The 21,148-nt window shown below is 42.2% G+C and overlaps 1 protein-coding gene across 1 annotated transcript in view; it reads left to right on the forward strand.

Moving 5' to 3' along the window:
- KAT6A (lysine acetyltransferase 6A) overlaps positions 1-21,148 on the forward strand; it is a gene marked incomplete in the record, with an annotated part of 128,345 nt that overhangs the window by 41,438 nt on the left and 65,759 nt on the right. The window contains 1 exon segment of the mRNA XM_014592854.2: positions 20,458-20,566.

The following is a 21,148-nucleotide window of genomic DNA, read 5'->3' on the forward strand; positions in this document are numbered from 1 at the left end:
TCTCTAATTCTATATTTCAGTTATTTTTGATTTTAGTATAACAGTTGTGAACACACATGTGTGCACACACACTCACAGATACACATAGGAATTCTAAGAACAGCAAACTTTCCTGAAAATACTATACTAGTATATTTCTAGGGTCACTAAACTGTTTCTTAGAATTCTTTTTGCTTTCTTTTTAAAAGTTATTGCCATAGAGCACATGCAGTTGCCCTAGAGAGACAGAGAGGGAAAGTGAGAAATCACTGCCCAGAGGGGTGACCACACCGCAATCCTCCTCCATTCTCCTCTTGGAATTTCGGGCGCACATGCACATGCGCCTGGCCTGATTTTCAAGCCAGCAAGTCTGGACTTGAACCAAGGTCGGTCATATGGGAGTCCAGCACCTTAACCCACATGCCACCTTCTGGCCTTCTTAGAATTAATTTTTCTTTTGGAGAAGTTTTTGCTATAGTGTGCATGTGCTTGCCAGAAAGAGAGAGAGAGAGAGATCACCCCCTGAGGGGGGATAGTCACGCCGCAATCTCTTCTCCTCCATTCTCCTTTTGGGATCTTGGGCATGTATGCACACGTGCCCGGTGTGAGTTTAAGCTGCCGGATGTGGGAATTGAACCACAGTCCCCTACATGGAGTCCATCGATACAGCCATTACACCAACAGTTGGTCCCTAGAATTAATTTTTATTTTTTATAGGCCTTGACAAAGTAGAGGTGTACATTAAGTATTTTATAAGGTAATTGTTATGTGACAGGGTACTTTTGCTTCTCAGAAACATTGGTTTATTTCTCTGGTAGCATGTGCTTTTAGTTGGCATGAACCAGATCAGGTCACAGTTTTTTCTCTTCTTCTCAGAATATGAGTTATTTCACCATGGGGTTAGAATTTCCATCTCCTCTTTCCCAAAAAGGCGAATCAGTTTTAGAAAGGAGTCTTTGCTTGGGAATCAAGACTTGAATTGTGGGCTTTTTTTTTTTTTTTTTTTCCCTTTCGAAAGGCAGTTCTCTTTTCTGCAGTTGTTCTTTGGGTGGAGTGTGTGCATATGTGCGTGTATGTGTTTGCAGCATTTGAATCTGTGCAGTACACTGGCTTTCTAGACATCCTTTGTATAGTAACAGCATGTGTGAGGGGCTGGCAGCGTGTAAAATAGCTTTTTTTCCTCCTCTTCCCCCTCCTTTCACCCTCATTCCCTCCCTAGATCTGGTGACATTACATAGATAAATGTGCTCGCTAGGAAAACAGCAGAAGGAATTGAATGTCTGCCAAAAATTTGCAGCATGAAGCCAGGCTGGCTGTTGAGCCCCGCTTGCCTGGTCTCATTGTGTGTGCGTGGCCTGCACTTGTCAGGGCTCTCCTGGCTGAGCATTACGACACGGGTTCTTCCCGCTTACCACACTGTCTTCCTTTGAAAGCTCCTGTCCTCAGGCTTCAAACTTGTTGAACATTTGCAGCTGTATTTATACATTCTGGAGATCGTTTTGAAGATGAAACATCCATATTTTAGTCTGAAAGAGAAATTTTTATTTGATGGGGCACTGATTTAGGGTATGCGTGTGTGCGTGTCTGTTTCTGAGCAACATAAGGGTAGTATAGAAAAGACAGGGTAATGGTAACCACCGGAAATTATTAGAGGCTTTAAAAAATATCTTTCTGTTTTTCAAGAAGAGGGGTATCTTTTCAAAGGTCTTTGAATATAGTTTAGAGAAGTACTTTTATTAAAAAAATTTTGGATATTTATAGTGCCTTTGTTCATAAGAATCAAAATCTAGAAACAGCCCAAATGTTCTTTAGCTGGGGGTGGATAAGTGGACTGAGGCTTATCCATACAATGGAAAGTTACAAGGGACAAAAAGGAACAGACCAAGATATAGTCATCAGCATAAGCAGTCTCACTGGTACCGTGCTGAGTGAGAGGCCGACTTCCAGCGATGGCCTGACTGTGGGTCCACTTAGATATATATAGATGTACTGATTTTTAGCTGTCGTTGCTCAGCATTGCAAACAGTCACTTCTAGAACAGAAGGGGTTTTTATTTATTTGCTGTCTGTTGGATTAAATGTGATGATGTGAGATCTAGAAACTTGGAGTTCGTATTTTCAGGACTATTAATAAAATTAAGTAGACTTTGCAAAATGTGTCGGTGATTTTAGAGAAACAAAAAACAAGTCTTTTCTAAAGTTTGCTGAGACTGCTTGAATCTGTACCTAAAAAAAGATTTTCCCTATTAATTAAAGTTTTATATAGTCTTTTAAAAATAAGATGAAAACTTTTTTTTTTTTTAAGGCTTTTAGGCTTACAGTTTAGAAAAGCAATATTTTGAGTAAGTTCCATTGGGCACTTTGAACTGCAACATTTTCATTTCATTGGTTCCTTAACATGCTGCCTGTATTATAATGTACTTTTAAAAAGTTTATTCACTTATTCTATGAGAGAGATAGCAAGACAGAGACAGAGATACAGCATCCCAACAAGGTCTGGACCCTATGACCCACCCCAGCTTCGGCAGCTTCAGCCACACTAGATCACGGGCCACACCTGCAGGCACACCTGGACATTTCTGGAGGCCAAGTGGCAAAGCTGTGTGTGGGAGCATCCCACCTTACTGCTGTGCCTATCGGGCCTCTCATAATGAACTTTTAACTCACATATCCTGACTTTACAACTAGATCACAAGGCTTGGCGGCTGGGAGCTGGTTTTATTCCATCTTTCCTTAGGGCCTAACTGAATCAATAACATAACATAGCTCTGCCATTACACAGTGCCGTAGACTATAATAGGTGCCTAATACCGCAGAGAGCCTCACAGTTCTGGAGGCTGGAAGTCCAAATCAGGATGTTGGCAAGGTTGGGCAAGGCCGCTCTGCTTGTCCTGCAGATGGCCACCTTCTTTCCTGCCTTGTCTTCACATGACTTTTTCTCTGCACATTCTTAATTCTCTTCCTTTTCTTACAAGGATACCAGTTCTACTAGATTAGGGCCCTCCTCTATGTTCCATTTAGCCTTTCTCATTTCCTTAAGTCTTACTTCCAAATACAGTCATGTTGGGGTTAGGGCTTCAGCAGGTGAATTTTGTGGAGGACACAGTTTAATCCTCAATGATGACCTTCTGAAGACAGATAGGCATGTCAGGTTATTAAGATAGCAGATGATATTGTGGCTCAGATCCAGTCAGGGAAACAGAAAGTACATTAGATACTTCAGTAAGAGAATGTAGTGTACGGAATTGATAAAGCAGTTCTGGAGAACTGACATTCAAAATGGGGGAAGCAGCAGAGGGAATAACTTCCTGAAGCAGATACTATCTCTCTGCTGGAACAAAAGAAAGGTTTGGGTTATAGGAAGCTTGGAGGAGGGCCCCCTAGAGCAGGGCACAGTGTCTGGGAGAGTGGGATCCATGGCCCTGCTGTTGGTGGTAGTTCTGAGAGTGCATGTCGGGTCTGTTTCCCAGGGAGCTGAAAGAAGCTGAAGGCTGCAGGCATTTTTACCAGGGAAAGGGCCAGGGATACAGACTGGCAAGAGAAAGTCCTTTTTCTGCCATCTTTACTTTCTAGTCTGCCTCCAGCATTCCCTGTTGAGGGAGCCTGATGGGAAGGAGCCCACAGAGAATAAATGAAGTGCGCAGAGAATGAGCCTCGCATCACAAAGCAGAGTAGAGGAGGTGAGTTTGGAACTAAGAGACAGCAGCGTAATAGCTGGCGCAGATAGTGCTGGTAGGAGATCCAGTCTGGTGGTGTGTAACACAAATCTTAGAACTGTGTATACCTTTGCACTCAGTAATTCCAGTTCAAAAAGATATCCTGAGGAAAACATCCAGAAAGTAAGGAAAGATATATGCACAAGGCTGTTTGATTTCCATATATAATTTAAAAAACTAGAAGTAGTTCAGGTGCTTTTCAGTATGGGATTGGTTAAATCATTTGATAAAGTGTAGCAAAAATTTATGTAGCCATTAGGATGATGATGTTGAGGGACCAGCAGTTGGCATAATGACTGTGTCGCTGGACTACATGGGAGTAGTAGGTTTAAACTCACGCTGGGAGCCCCGTGTACGTGTGTGCCCAAGATCCCGAGAGGAGAAAGGAGGAGAAGGGATTGCGGCGTGGCCATCCCCCCTGGGGGGTGATTTCTCACTTTCTGTGTCTCTGTCTCTCTCTGTCTTTGGGGCGAGCACACGCTCCCTGTAGCAAAAAAATAAAATAAAATAAAATAAATGGATGATGCTGACTTGGATCCATTGATCCAAGTGAAAATACGCATTTAACAACAAAAAAAGCAGATTATATACCGTATGTAGTATGGATTTGTGTGTGTGTGTTTAATCCATATGTGCAGAAAAAGGTGAGAAGAAATGCACAGAGAGACAGCACGGTGTCAGGTTGAAGAGCGCAGGCTCTGGAGTCTGACTGTCTGTCCTGTCCCTGAGCTCTGCAACTTAACTGTCCTGATGGCTGCTGGCAAACTAGCCTCTCTGGGGGTCTGTTTCCCTTCTGGAAAATGGTGCTCCTAGCACCTCCCCACCTGTACGGAGGTGGCGAGTACCGGATAGCACGTAGAATGGTCCCGTGTGAAGCGCTCGGTGAAGAGGAGGGAGAGCAAGACTGAGAGAGGCCTTTACTCTCCTCCCTTTCTTAGTTTTCTGAGCATTTTAATACAGATACGATTTTAATCATGACTTTATGATTAGGATGAACAATAAAGCTTGTCTAGTCAAACTAAAACAGTAAAGCAAAGATGGTGTTTTTGCTTCTAGAAGATACGGAGTGCTGAGACATTTTCTCTGTAGCTGGAGAGAAGCATTTCCTGCTGCAGCCTAGATGCTATGGACAGTGGATGCTTGCCTTCTGACAAGCCAATTCCTTGTTAGGGAAATTTTATTCTTCCTCAAGATCTGTACAGATGCGCAGGGACTTCCATTATTAGGACCGCTTCTAGCTGAGTTCCAGAGGCTCCATCTTAACTTTTGCCTAACTCCTTGGAAGGCTGTCTTCCCTCTTCTCTGCACTATACAGAAGCAGATTCAAGGCCTTACACCTTTTAAAAAATACGAAGTTACTAGAAAATTACTCTCCTCTGTTCTTCATATGGACTGCTAGTTTCAAGACATTTATCATAATATAGAAGAAATTTGGAGCTGTTTTGTAGTTCTTAAAAGTCCTTTGAGGGCCAATAGGTGGTGTGGTACTGGACTCCCACATGACTGACTGTGGTTCAAGTCTCGGACCTGGCAGCTTGCTTTCTCTCTCTTTAAATTGATTAATAGTAATAATAAATAAAATTGAATGAATAATCTTTAAAAAGCAAAAAAAGGTCTTTTGCCACCCTGCTTCTAGGCGTTTGTCATTCAGTTGTCACTTCTTTTCCCATAGCCCAGTCTTCCACATTTCTTGTTCCTCTCAGTACCCTCTTAGTTTCTAAGGCAGAATGGTTTTTGGCTTACTCTTCTTTTTTTTTTTTTTTTAAGCTATAGGGTGCGTGTGCTCGCCAGAAAGACAGAGAAAGACAGAGAGACAGAAAGCGAGAAATCACCCCCCAGGGGGGATGGCCACACTGCAGTCCCTTCTCTTCCATTCTCCTCTTGGGATCTTGGGCACGCACGCACACACGCACGCACGCCCGGCGTGAGTTTAAGCTGCCGGGTCCTGGACTCAAACTGCGGTCGACTACATGCGAGTCCAGCGACATAGCCATTACGCTAACTACTGGTCCTGGCTTACTCATTTTTTAAAAGAATTATTTAATTTTATTAATTATTATTATTTTAAATTTTGGTTTAGGGCACGTGTGCCCAGCAGAGAGAGAAAGTGAGAAAGCAAGCCTCCAGATCTGGAACTCAAACCATGGTCAGCCATGTGGGAGTCTAGCGCTTTAACCACCAAACTACCTGCAGGCCTCTTGATTACTCTTTTACAGAGTGCTACTATGCTGTGCCAAATAAAAGGTCTTATAACTCTGCTGGGTACGTTTAGGAACCTGCTGTAGCTTCTACAGTTTCATCTTTCTTTCCCCCTTTGTCCTGAAAGTGGGGGTGAGGGGGTAAAAGACTGATTTCTTACTGCTATAAATAAAGCTGTTCTTTAGAAGGCAAGAAAACCTTTGGTTAGTTTTAAATATCTAAGTTGAAATCCTTCCACACTGCATTCTTTTAGTATCACTATTTACCAGTGATGGAAACCTGACACTTTTCATTTGTGAAGTTTTTCTTGCTGCTTCCCTTTCCTTTCCTCCTTTCTCTTCTCTCTCCATTATTTGATTTCTCCATTGTTTACTTGAGTGACTAAATTGAATCTCCATAATGTATTTTGGGTCATGAATTTGGAGTCAGAATTGTGCCTTTGACTATCACTTTAATCATTTTCCTAATCATATGTAGCTTTTGACAATGATTTCATCTTCAGTAAAATGAGAAGTATATGATGATTTCTGAAGATCCTTCTAGTTCCAAACATCATGGTTCTAGAAGTAGCAGAACCATGCATCCTGTCAGAACTGTATCAGTTTTTTATTTTGGTAGGTCTTGAAGACAATGATGCTGTTTGCCAGTTTGTCCAGTGTTACTTGTTTTAAACCTTTATTTAGTTATACTAAATGCCAACAACCACATCTTTTAACGATGCAATGAACGTTAAAGTCATGTTGAGTCTGAGCCTCTGGCTCCTTCTGAACTCTCTCTCTCACACACAAGTGCAGGCCGTTGGTAGTGAAGGGATGAAGAAGTTGCTGAAGAGGAGATGGGGGCTCGCCTGACTGGCAGGAGAACCGTTGTTTGAGAACGGTCAGCTTCCCTACCAAGTGCAGACACCTGCCAGCAGAATATGCTTCCCTAAGGGAGCCCGCATGCCAGCTTGTTTCCCTGACAATAGCGGAAACAGCCGATCCTGCTGGAATTCTTCAGGTTTGCTTTTAAGTTTTTGGTGTGAAGCTGGATAATGTGAATGGCACTTACTTGTTTTCTTATTTTGTGTGGATTTTGTTTTTTATTTACTGACATCTGTAAGTGCTTTAAAATGTGAGTACTGTCTCTTCTTTGGTCCTCTCAAATTTTTGTGTTATGCTACAGTGCTCAGCACACAGGAATATTTGCCAGGTTCTTATGCATGGGTAATATTTGAGAACTTGGCAGTGCTGTTTTCCTTGTGCTTAGTCGTTGAGCATCATTTAGGTTTCCCTCACTCCCATGCCTGAGAACATGATCCTAAGCTAAACTTGCTCTTCTTTACCCTTTAGATATTTTGGGTAATAGGGTGCTTTCAAATTCGATCGCCAACTATGTATAATAGTTGCTGAAATTAAGTTCAATTCCTGTGAAATAAATATCCATTGAATAAAATTTATTTGAAGTTTGCTTGATTATGGTAATTGCAGGAGAAGAAAGAGGCAGGATTAACAAATCCCTAGAAACTACTAGGAAATTCAAAGAGGCCATCCAGGCTGTAGCTTTAGATGGGTGGATTGGAGAGAAGCATATGGTGGTTCACCCACATTGTAAGTTGGCGGGGCAAGGCATAAGGTGTCAGAGCTTTTAGTTTGAGACTGAAAAGTGCTTGATAGATAGTTTTTAATTCTTAGACTTTTCTTACAAGAAAAGTATTAAGTTGTAAAGATGAGATATTTTTATGTAATTGTATACAAGATAACCAACTTTGGTGTCACTCACTACACGCAGTGAGAACAAAATGGTTAACATTTAAATTCAGTAGCCAAAATTTAATTGTTATCAGTAATTAATTTTTGTTTTCATTTTTGGGGGGCTGCAGCTGTATTGCTAGATCTATTTACTGTACGCGACAGTAACATATTAAGAGGTGCCACAGGAGCAGTTAAAAAGATACAGTTTTCAAGGTGAGGACGGATTATATTATAATAGTTGCCTGTCAGTGCATGAGCTTTGACCTATGAAGTCATCTGACTGAGAATGTGAAAAATCTGTACCACTTGACTTTGTTCATTTTACTATTGTGAGAAATTTTAAATGACATGCAGTGTACCATTTTGACCTTTTTTGCGTACAGTTCTGACTTTAAGTACGTTCGCATTGTTGTGAAACCATTACAGCTCTCTGTGTCCAGCACTTCTCATCTGAAGCCAGCTCTGTCCCCATCAGACGGTAGCTCTCCGTGAGCCCCCCAGCTCTGCTTTCCGTCTTTATGACTTTGCCTGTTCTAGGTGACGCATGGGAGTGCAGCCACAGTATGTGTCTCTTTATGGTACACCACTTGATGGCTTAAAAATTAAGTTGTAGTCATTAAAGTGGAACGTGAGTTTTGTTTATTGCATAGGTCTTTTGTATTTAGGCTTGTGGAAGAATGATGTGCTGTTCCTGAATTCCTCAGTGCGTGTTTGAGTGTTCCACGAAGTCTTAGGTGACTTATGTAACTGCTTCGATTATATATGACTATGATACTGCCTCTACTAACTTGTCGCAATGATTTCCAGTTGCTGAAAAACCTGATACATTTTGTAGATTTTAAGAAATCATGTCTTTATTGCCTTGCATTTTATGAAATGACCTTTTAGAGGTATCCAAAGTCAGAAGTCTGAGTTTATAACTTCAGTTTTTATCTTGAAAATTCTCGTAGTAACAAATTTTAGAATTTATCTTTCAGTATTGAAAGAACTAGAAATAATGACATAGAATAGAACAGGTTCTTGACTGTCGGATATGCCAGTGTTTAAGAACAGGGATAACATAAAGGTCGGTCTGAGTTTCTCAGAAGATAATTAGAATATGGAAACAACTACAAGTCCATAAGGGCTTTTAGAAAGGTAAAAACAACTCTTAAGGGGAAAGAAATGAAAATTGGACTTTAAGATGGGAATATCTCAGATGATGAACCTGTATATCTAGAAAATACTATTAAGATACTCTAAATGATTGTGTCTAAAAATTATTTCATATTATAAACCTCAAATAACAGAAATTGTTTGGCAGAATTTTTATTGTTCCCTGTTTTTTTGATGGTTAATGTACTGGACTCTCACATGGCTGACCATGGTTTGAGTCCCAGACCAGGTGGCTTGCTTTCTCAATGTCTGTCTCTCTTTCTCTGTCTCTCTCTGTTCAGTTAAAATAATGTGATTATGATGAATAAAATAAAATAATTATTTAAAAAAAGAAGAGTTATTTCCAAAAGCTAAAAGTTGGAATGTCTGCTTGTCATTAGAGCACCTTACTATGTGCTGGCCTCTGTGCTGCCATCTGGTGGTGATTATGGAGACCTCAGTATGGTGCTTATGATGTTGGGCAGCAGGTGACAGAAGTACATTCCAAGCGTCTCCCACCACAGGTCTTCCCTTACTTGCTTTTTCTTTCTTTACGATAGAGTGTGCACATGTACACATGAGAGAGATATAGAAAGAGAGAGTGAGAGATGAGCACTTGCACGGGATCTGGTCACATCACAATCCCCTTCTTCCAGCCCCTTAGCTTGTCAGATCTTGGGCACTCATATGTGCACCCAGTGTGATTCAGGCTGGCCAGCCTGGGAGTTCGAAGTGCAGGTGCCATGTGGGGTCTGGCTTCTTTTAAGCAGTGTACTGCTGCTGCATCATGGAGCTGGCCCTCTTCCCTGTTTTTGAGAAGTTGATTGGAGGTAGGTTGCTGTGGCAGAAATCTTACTCAGTTACTGAGGCCATGAAATCACTGTGAAATTGCTTTGTAGAACAAAACAGAACATTTATTTATTACTGTGATTATTATTTAACTGCATATAGCCTGATCATGCTCATACACAACTCACGTTCCTTCTGTGGCATTATTTTGCTTATTATTTCTAGTTCTATAAGGTATTTTAATTACTCGGTAATGCTTACTGAATGCCTACTGTATGGTAGGTGTGCTTAGTACTGGCAGTACAATCCTAAACAGATAAAAATCATAACCATTTTGGTGTTTACGTTCTGTTGAGGACAAATAATTGGGAAGGTACCCTTACACACATGTTCATTAGTGATACAGACTAAGGGAGAAAATAAAGCAGGGAGGAAGTTCTGAATTATTGTGGTTGGTGTGTTGCCCTGAAATGTTAAAATGGGGTGTTCAGTGAAAGCCCTATTGAGGAGGTGATTTCCAAGTTGAGACTGAAGGAGCCGTGGGAGTGATGATTCTAGATAGAAGAAAGCAGGTGCAAAGGCCCTGAGCCTGCGACATTGGAGTTCTTGAAGAAAATGCAAGCAGGGAGGCTGGAGGAGAATGCAGAAAGGAGAAAACCCAGGAGCTGAGGTCAGAGAGGCAACTGTGTATTGTGAGGTCGGGTGGAGGCAGCTGTTAATCGCGCACAGCATTTAATCGGTGCAAGCCATCAGACTGCAGGGTTTCGGGCAGTCAAATAACATGCTGTGATTTACCTTTTAACAGGTTCATTCTGGCTGCTGTGTTTAATGGTGTGTAACGTCGTTTGCTACAACCTTTCTTCTCCTTTTGTTACCTGTAGGAACAGGTTTACTTTATAGAGATCGTGGGAACAAAAAGGCACAAGGACTAAACCTGGTGGGTCTGGGAACTGTGATTACGGCTAGGGTTGGTCTCTGCACAGAGGAGTTTGTACGTGGTATCGCGGGCCGCCGTTCGTTCGTTCTTTGAGTTACAAGGTCATCGGAATTAGCTTTAGAGCTGTACCTGGAAAACGTTATGAATATTTCCTGTATCTGTCCGGTAACCATCTCCGTGTATCTCATGTTCAAATCTGCTAGTGAATCCAGCATAGTTTTAGCTCTGTCTCACTGGTTTTCATGCTTTGTAATAGGTTGTGAATGAGAATGACCTGGAGTTGTAATTGTTATGCTCTTAACAATAGTTTGACATACTAGAAGACAAGTCACAGTACTGATTAGCAGTGCTATTGATCAACAAATGAAAGAAAATATATTTTATCTTAATCTAGATAATTTATTTAAACCTTTTTAATTTTTTTGGCTTGTAGCTCATCAGCTAAAATGACTAATCCCAAATTACTGTTACTCTTTCTCAAATTGCACTTTAAAAGAAAAAAAAGAAAACTAAGATGATCACTTAGTTCAGATATCAGGATCATTGGGGCTGGCTCTGTGTCCTGGCGATTGAGGTAGATAGATCTCACATGGCCAACTACATGGTTCAAATCCCAGCCCCAGTGGCTTGAAAACACACGCCAAGTGTGTGTGCATGCATGCCCCAAACCCTGATGGGGGGAAATGGAGGAGCATGGGTTATGGCGTGACCATGCCCCACGGTGGGCAGGCTGTGCTTTCTCTCTCTCCTTTTCTCTCTCTCTCGTGAATATGTGCATCCTCTGGCATATTAAAAAATACCATGATCATTGCTAATAATATTTATAAATTCAGGTTTATTTTGGTGGTTAAAATATTCATTCTTTCATGCTTGATCCTGTGATGTCCAAGAACACATTACTCCTGCTGGTTCAGGAGGCCGTGGCTGCACTGCTGCGTATTTCTGAAGATGCCTGCTTCTGTATAGTTTGCGTCTGTTTACATCTGCTTTTCAACCTTATTTTTACCCTTTAAATACCATACTGTTCTCAAGCTTTCATTACAGAAACTGATCATTGAACTATTTTGTGCAGTTACTAGGCAAAATCATTTGATAAATGCCAGAGAACTTTCCTCAAACTGAGTGTCTACAGGGTTATAAGTAACCAGGCAGCCGGTTTGCCTAAATCATATATCGTCCCTACCCCTTAAAAATAAATTTGAATGGCCCAAGTTAATTTGGTTTCGGATAGACAAATTCTACTAATACGAACATTGATCATATGTAAGAGAAATACTAATGTTATAGGGAACCTATAGGGACATAATGGGACACTTTTGCCAGGGATTTCTTTTTTATTTTTGGAGAGGTTTTTGCAATAGGGTGTGTGAGCTCGCCAGAAAGCCAGAGAGAGACAGAGAGACAGAAAGCGAGAAATCACCCCCCAGGGGGGATGGCCACGCCGCAATCCCTTCTCCTCCGTTCTCCTCTCGGGATCTTGGGCACGCACGCACACGCGCCCGGCGTGAGTTTTAAGCCACCAAGTCTTGGACTCAAACTGCGGTCGACTACATGGGAGTCCCGCGACATAGCCATTACGCTAACTGCTGGTCCCATCATCCTACTTTCCTGTTTTTCTAACCTGCTCCTGAGCCTTTCCCAGTTCCACCTGGGCTCTTGTGGGCCCTGCACACCTTGCGCTTCCACCCTGTCAGCTGCCTTCCACTCGCCCAGCTCAGCCCCTTCTCTCACATGCCCGCCAGCGCTCTTCATCCTCCACTTACCTTTCCAGCTCCAGCTCACTGTCTCTTCAGTCCGAGGCTGCAGAGATGCTAAAAAACTGGATAGCCATTTTGATAAGATCCTCTACAGAGTGGTTCTGTTCAGTCTTTGTGTCATGGTCAGGACTGGTGGTGTTTTACTGTCCATCACATTGATTCCCGAACCTTCCACACGGAGATGTGCAGAGCTTCTGTCTACTCTGGAAACGCCCAATCCATACCCATCTGCTCTTTTAGCAAGCGTTAAATGAAAGATGTAAGCCATTTTGCAGGGGCTTCTTCAGCTTTTCTCTCCTGTGTTTTGAATGTATTCCCAATGTTAATACATATTTTTTTGATTCCGTCCTGACTGAGGAATGCTTGTCCGCTCATTTTGACAGGGAGTCTTGTTGTCTCTCTATTCTTGACTTGCTCACCTCTCATTTTTCTCAGTCAGTTAGCACTTTCTTGTTTTCTATCCAGTCAATCTGCCTCATTAAAAAAAATTTTTTATAGAGATTTTTGTTACAGGATGTGTACACTTGCCAGAGAGAGAAAGAAAGTGAGAAATCACCCCCCAAGGGAGATGGCCATGCTGCAGTCCCTTCTCCTCCATTCTCCTCTCATGGTTCTGGGCACGCATGCACACACACCTGGGGTGAGTTTTAAGCCACTGGGACTGGGACTCAAACTGCGGTTGACTATGTGGGAGTCCAGCAACGTAACCATTATGCCATCTGCTGGTCCCTCTGCCTCATTATTTTAGCAGGTGTTTTTATTTCTTACTTTCAGAAAGAGTGAAGGCTATCCAGAATGGGCACCCTCAACTTTCCCCCAGTCCTGCCATCTCTCCCCCAGACCGTGGGCATCTACTCCATCCCATACTACTGAAGCCAGTCTCTTTACCCGGGCTTAAAACTCCACCCTCTCCTCTAAACCAGTGTTACTGTCTTAAAGCCCCGTTCTCCAATAGAACTCTCTGTAATGATGCAGCTCTTCTGTATTGGTGCTGTCCAGCACTGGGAGCGCCCCGTCTTGTGTGGCTGCTGAGCACTCGAAATGTGGCTGGTATGACTGAGAAACTAAACTTATTTAAATATAAAATAAAGCTCCAGATCGTGCCAGCGTACTACTGTACTACGTATAGCGTGACTGCTGCCACGTAGGCGGCGGAGCACACCGCACGGATCCCACCGTGACTGCCACCACGTAGGCGGCGGAGCACACTGCACGAATCCCACTGTGACGGCCGCTGCCCCATAGGCATTGGTGCACACCACACGGATCCCACTATAATAGGTTCATGTTGTTTCTTGGATCTCTTGACATTTCCCTTCTCTCCCACACTGAAATAATAGATCTTTCCCACCTTAAGCAGCTAAAATACAATAGAACCTTTGCCATTTCTTTTTGTCTCTCTAATGTCTGCTTGGTGTCTCTGCATGGCAGTTTGTTGGTTTCTATGACTTCAGTTCTTAATCCTGTCACTGAAAAGTGTCCTCTCATACTGAGGTCTCCAACTGTTTCTCAATTGCTGAATCCTTTATCTTCCCAAAACCTGTGGCTGATTGCCCTCTGCTTTCTGAGATTCTCGTGTCATTACTTCTCAGTTCTGTTTTCCCTTAAACTGGTCCTTTTTTTGTCTCCTTTTTTTTCCTCTGGTGTTTTTTGTCTGATGTTGATATTCCTTAGAATTCATCCCGTTTATCCATCCTCCTTCCTCTCACACTTTTCAGCCCATTCTATGTTCTCAGTGGATGCTGTCAGTTATCACCTGCATTTTGATGTCTTTTTTTTTTTTTTGAGAGGTTTTTGCTATAGGGTGCGTGCGCTTGCTAGAACGACAGAGACAGAGAGACAGAAAGTGAGAAATCACCCCCCAGGGGGGATGGCCACGTGGCAATCCCTTCTCCTCCATTCTCCTCTCGGGATCTTGGGCATGCACGCACACGCGCCCGGCGTGAGTTTTTAAAGCCACTGGGTCCAGGATGCGAACCACGGTCGACTACATGGGAGTCCAGCAACATAGCCATTACGATAACTGCTGGTCCCTTGATGTCTTTTTTTAATTGTCAGAGGGCCTGTGTACTGACCACAGAGAGACAGACAGACAGACAGGGAGAAAACACCCCCTCAGCGAGGCATGGTCACTCAGCCACTTCTCCTCCTCCCTTTCTCCATCCCATTGGGATTTTGATCATGCATGCGCACAGGCCTAACATGTTGGTCATGCTGCTGGAACTGGAATTTGGACTGTGGTCAGCCATATCTTTAACCACTAGGCCATAGGCCAGCCCCATTTTGACATCTGTTGAATCTATGGGCCAGGTTGTGACACAGTAACCCAACTGGACCTACATTGGAAAGGTCCTGGGTTTGTGTCCCAGAACCTCCCTGATGATTCAGGGCTGGCAGAGAGTGAGGGTGGGTTGCATTGTCAGGACCCTAGTGGGTGTGCCCATCTTTCTGTCTTATACAAGAAATAAATAAACTTTAAAAAGGAAAAGGATCTTATCTCTGACCTGTTCTTTTTTCTAAGTTCAAATGCCAGTGTCCTAATCACCACTGGTATTTCTTTCAGATTATTCCAAAGGTACCAGGGTCCTACTTTTAATTTAGATGTAAGTTTCTAGTTAAAATAAGCATACAGAAACCTATACAGATTATAAGTGAACACCTTAATTATTACATAATTGACATCCATGAAACCATCATCCAGGTCATGAAAAAGAATATTACTAGTACCTCAGAAGTCCCTTTCCAGTTCCTACTGTTTCATTTCTCCCCAAACCACTATCCTGACATAACAATTTAGAATGTTATCTGCACTTACTTAAGTAAAATTCTGCAGTATATCTTACTTTGTATCTGTTTTTCATTCAGTGTTGTTTGTGATATTCACCCATGTTGTTAACTGTCATTGTTTATTTTCATGACTATTTAATAGCCTGCTGTGTGAATATAACATAATGTATTTATCTGTTCAGCTGTCACTAATTATGTGATTAATTTTTATTTGAGTATATTTGTTATTGTGAACAGTGCTGCTCTGGGCACTTTTGTTTTACTGTATTTGTGTTTTGTTTTACTCTATGTCTACCTCAGTGGGCTGTGTAGCTAGGAGTGGACATCCGGGGTCATGTTGTGTGTACATGTTCGGTTTTGGTAGATGATGTCAAGTAGTTTTCCTCAGTTATGTTTATAGTCCTGTAAGCAGTGTGAGGTTATTCTAGTTTCTTATCAGCCCTTACTGTTCCCAGTCTTCCTAATTTTAGCATTCTTGAAGGTCTGTTGGGAAGTACCAGTGGAAGTCCTCGGCATCTTTTCCTATTGAGTGGTTTGTCTTTGCTACTGTAATGGGAGGGTTCTTTGTATGTCTGAACATAAGCCATTTGTTGGTTAAATGTCTTGTTAATGTCTTACAGTTTGTGGCTGGCCTTTTCATTTTCTTAATGGTATCTTCGTAGTCTTCCATCTTCCCTACCATGCTTCCTGACCCAAATCAATCAGCTGTCAGTTCCTCTGTCTAATCTTTAAACATACCTCACTTACCTACTTTTCTTCATTCCTTTGGCCACTGTCTTTATACCGGCTCTCATTACTCATGGCCCCAATTATAGAGCCTATCACTTCCCATCCTTTATTAACTGCTTATATAATGGCTTTTCCAAAGTTTAAATTGTGGTTGTGCTGTTCCCCTGCTTAAAATCTTCCAGTGGTACATTGTAGGTACAGTGCAAACCTTAGCTCTCGTGACCTGGGTTCTGCTTTCTTTCCAGGCCTTCTTTTAGGGTTTAGTTCCAGTTTTCACTCCTGGGTGGTCTTTCTTGACTTTCTTCACCAGTCTTTTTATCATATTCCTTTTGAAGGAGAGAGTGTGGTAGTCTTTACTGTGGCCATAATGATTCAGACGAATTTTAACTGCACCTCCCCTTGACGCCATCAGCTGAGCACAGCTAGTAGCTTGTTTGGGCTGGCACCTCAGTACCCTTGTCCCACCCAACTCTCACTAATCTGTTTCTTTCTTAGGCTTTTCTTCTACCTGCCTCTTAAGTATTGGTGTTCTGACGTTAGCTCTTTGCTTTCCACCTGTTCTTTCGCTATAGGGCGTGTGCGCTCGCCAGACAGTCAGAGACATAGAGACAGAAAGCGAGAAATCACCCCCCAGGGGGGATGGTCACGCCGCAATCCCTTCTCCTCCATTCTCTTGGGATCTTGGGCACGCACGCACACGCGCCCGTTGCGAGTTCTAAGCCACTGGATCTGACACGTGAACCGCGGTTGACTACATGGGAGTCCAGCGACATAGCCATTGTGCTAACTGCTGGTTCCCTTCCACCTGTTCTTCATGGGAAAACTCATGAGCTCTCATGGCTTTACTGCCCTTTTGTATGTTCATGACTTCTTGATTTGTGTGTCCAGCCCAAGCTCTCTCTTAAAGATCCCTCTATTCTGACATCCATGGGCAGTGATACAGGGATGTTCTATAGGATTTTAAGCTCAACAAGTCCCAAACTAAGCACATCTCCCCCTCCCAAACTGGGTTCTGTATTTTCTACCTTTTTAATTACCTTCATCTGGTGGCCCTGCCTGTCAAATATTTCTGGAAGAGCCCAAGTCAAATGGTGTTTCTGTGAAGCATTTCCTTGACACTACTCTCCCCTCTTGATCATTTTTTCCTCTGTTGTCCTTTGTTATAGTTCTATCATGGTACCTACAAATATTGTAGTGTACTTTATCCGTTCACCACAGAAGACTGAAAACATCTCAGGAACCTTCCATCACTGCTGTATAATGTCTAGCGTAAAGAGTTGAGAGTTGACCGAAAGTACCTGCAACAAACCACTTAGGATGAAATTTATCATCTCTGCTTTCTTCTGAATCTTCTCCTTAAAAATGACTTACCTTTCATAGTCGATACCATCACCATCTTTTCAGTTACCTTCGTCATATTTAACTCATTTTCTATTATTCCCACAACTAGTTGTTTTCTAAGTCCGGTGCTCTTTCTTCAATTCCATTTCCTTAGCTTCGGTTCTGGTTCTCATCCTCACCAGACTTGCCATCACTGTTGAATGCTTTACCTATCTTTGGGTTTCTCCCATTTGTCTATGATATCGCTACTGGAATTTGTTTTCTTAAATACAAGTGGTTATCTCTTGGTTCACCATCTATTTCTGTCTTGCCTGCAGGATAAAGTTTAACTTCTTTTTTTTTTTCTTGTTAGAAATTTAAATTTGTTAAGCTTATTTAGGTATAACTGTTATACAAAAATTGCAAATATTTAATGTATGCATTTTAATGAACTTGAAAGTCTAAGTGGTTTTTTTTTTTTTTTAAGTTATTTATTTCTTTTATGAGTGAAAGAGACAGACAGAAAACTAGAAAGGCACCTGTTAGGCTCCGGATGTTATTAACTGCTTATATAATGGCTTTTCCAAAGTTTAAATTGTGGTTGTGCTGTTCCCCTGCTTAAAATCTTCCAGTGGTACATTGTAGGTACAGTGCAAACCTTAGCTCTCGTGACCTGGGTTCTGCTTTCTTTCCAGGCCTTCTTTTAGGGTTTAGTTCCAGTTTTCACTCCTGGGTGGTCTTTCTTGACTTTCTTCACCAGTCTTTTTATCATATTCCTTTTGAAGGAGAGAGTGTGGTAGTCTTTACTGTGGCCATAATGATTCAGACGAATTTTAACTGCACCTCCCCTTGACGCCATCAGCTGAGCACAGCTAGTAGCTTGTTTGGGCTGGCACCTCAGTACCCTTGTCCCACCCAACTCTCACTAATCTGTTTCTTTCTTAGGCTTTTCTTCTACCTGCCTCTTAAGTATTGGTGTTCTGACGTTAGCTCTTTGCTTTCCACCTGTTCTTTCGCTATAGGGCGTGTGCGCTCGCCAGACAGTCAGAGACATAGAGACAGAAAGCGAGAAATCACCCCCCAGGGGGGATGGTCACGCCGCAATCCCTTCTCCTCCATTCTCTTGGGATCTTGGGCACGCACGCACACGCGCCCGTTGCGAGTTCTAAGCCACTGGATCTGACACGTGAACCGCGGTTGACTACATGGGAGTCCAGCGACATAGCCATTGTGCTAACTGCTGGTTCCCTTCCACCTGTTCTTCATGGGAAAACTCATGAGCTCTCATGGCTTTACTGCCCTTTTGTATGTTCATGACTTCTTGATTTGTGTGTCCAGCCCAAGCTCTCTCTTAAAGATCCCTCTATTCTGACATCCATGGGCAGTGATACAGGGATGTTCTATAGGATTTTAAGCTCAACAAGTCCCAAACTAAGCACATCTCCCCCTCCCAAACTGGGTTCTGTATTTTCTACCTTTTTAATTACCTTCATCTGGTGGCCCTGCCTGTCAAATATTTCTGGAAGAGCCCAAGTCAAATGGTGTTTCTGTGAAGCATTTCCTTGACACTACTCTCCCCTCTTGATCATTTTTTCCTCTGTTGTCCTTTGTTATAGTTCTATCATGGTACCTACAAATATTGTAGTGTACTTTATCCGTTCACCACAGAAGACTGAAAACATCTCAGGAACCTTCCATCACTGCTGTATAATGTCTAGCGTAAAGAGTTGAGAGTTGACCGAAAGTACCTGCAACAAACCACTTAGGATGAAATTTATCATCTCTGCTTTCTTCTGAATCTTCTCCTTAAAAATGACTTACCTTTCATAGTCGATACCATCACCATCTTTTCAGTTACCTTCGTCATATTTAACTCATTTTCTATTATTCCCACAACTAGTTGTTTTCTAAGTCCGGTGCTCTTTCTTCAATTCCATTTCCTTAGCTTCGGTTCTGGTTCTCATCCTCACCAGACTTGCCATCACTGTTGAATGCTTTACCTATCTTTGGGTTTCTCCCATTTGTCTATGATATCGCTACTGGAATTTGTTTTCTTAAATACAAGTGGTTATCTCTTGGTTCACCATCTATTTCTGTCTTGCCTGCAGGATAAAGTTTAACTTCTTTTTTTTTTTCTTGTTAGAAATTTAAATTTGTTAAGCTTATTTAGGTATAACTGTTATACAAAAATTGCAAATATTTAATGTATGCATTTTAATGAACTTGAAAGTCTAAGTGGTTTTTTTTTTTTTTTAAGTTATTTATTTCTTTTATGAGTGAAAGAGACAGACAGAAAACTAGAAAGGCACCTGTTAGGCTCCGGATGTTGATCCACCCCTGCCCCAGCTAGCCGTGGATCGTTAGGCACATATGTGTTCAGCATACTCAGGGAGGCCTGGGCATGAACCCAGAACCTTCTCATATGGGTTAGCCCCACAGAGCGTTGTTTTACTACTTTGCCACCGTCCAGGTGCCTGGATGTCCAGCTTCTTTATAAGGCATTCAGTACAGTCTTCAGGAATGGGTCTGGTTTCTTCTTTTTGTTTTTGTATTTGTTTTTGTTTCTTTTTCCTACATATCATATAAACCACACACACAATACTTTAAGTGTAGACCATAGCAGACTGCACCCCTGAGTTCATTCTGTTTACACTACCTGTCTTAGGTACCTAGATTTAACCCTGCTTCTAACACCACCTATGGTCCTTGGATGTGTTTCTTAAACTCTTGTAAGATAGCACTGGCGTTTAATACAAGAGGGCTTTGGTAAGTGTGTGGAAAATGGAATTAAAGTTTATTTTAGTGCAAAAATACCACAATTCATACCTCGTTTTTTTTCATAAAACGCTTTTTCTGTGAACTTTTTGAAGACCCCTGGTACTTGTTGTCTTCCCCTTTCAATCCTTTCCCTCCTCCAAACCACGACTGGAATTCCTCCCGCTGCTCACAGATACTTACCTGATTTCACTTAAGCACTTACTGGCTTCTGCCTTATATTCTGCTTACCTGTATACCTTTACTCTTCTGCTGGATCACATGCCTCTTCAGGGCTGTTGCCATGTCTTCTTGCATTAAATTCAGTCTTAGGGGAAGGATTTACCTAGTTCAATCCACCCGGTGTCATTTAGTTTCTAAGTGGCAGACATGATTAGGATTTTTTCCGGGGGATAAAGTTTCTAAATGGCCACCACAAGGATGAGTTGTAAAGGCCCAGCCCAAGCAGGATTTATTCAAAACTCACCTATATAATTTTAGGAGAGTGATAGCATTGTCTCAGAGTTATATGCAACTGTTATAGGAATTTAAAGCTGTAATTTTAATGTCTTAATAGTCATACTAAAAAACCTAGTACTGGAATAACCTTGTCTTTCTTTACAGCCGGTTGCTGAGCCCATCCCCATCTGTAGCTTCTGCCTTGGTACAAAAGAACAAAACCGAGAGAAGAAGCCAGAGGAGCTCATCTCCTGTGCCGACTGCGGCAACAGCGGTACGTGCTGCCCTCGCGCCTTCCCGTGCATTACCGTTACCAAGCGAGGAGAGCATGTCAGCAGCGTTTGTGCTCGATCTTTATGAAATCGATATTTCAGCTTGAGTCTGGTTTCAGGCAACTGCCAGTGAGCTTCTGTACTAGGTAGGGATTTGAAGGTACAGCAGAAATGTTTAATTCAGTTCATTTAAATCACATCATACTTTTTCTTTTTCTTTTCTTTTTTTTCGAAGAGGTTTTCACTATAGGGCATGTGCGCTCGCCAGACAGAGTGAGACATAGAGACAGAAAGTGAGAAATCATCCCCCCACGGGGGATGGTCATGCTGCAGTCCCTTCTCCATTCTCCTCTCAGGATCTTGGACATGTACGCACACACACCTGGCATGAGTTTAAGCCACCGGGTCCAGGACTTGAACGACAGTCAACTACATGAGAGTTCAGTGACATAGCCATTACGCCAGCTGCTGGTCCTATTTTTTTTCTTTCTTATAAAACACTTTCTGTGGACTTAACTAGGTCATTGGGAAAGTCATGACGTGTTTTTCTGTTTTCTGTGCAAATATGAGTCATGATTTTCCCT

This window comes from Tupaia chinensis, unplaced genomic scaffold, assembly GCF_000334495.1.
Source record: "Tupaia chinensis unplaced genomic scaffold, TupChi_1.0 Scaffold000061_1, whole genome shotgun sequence".
NCBI lineage: Eukaryota > Metazoa > Chordata > Mammalia > Scandentia > Tupaiidae > Tupaia > Tupaia belangeri.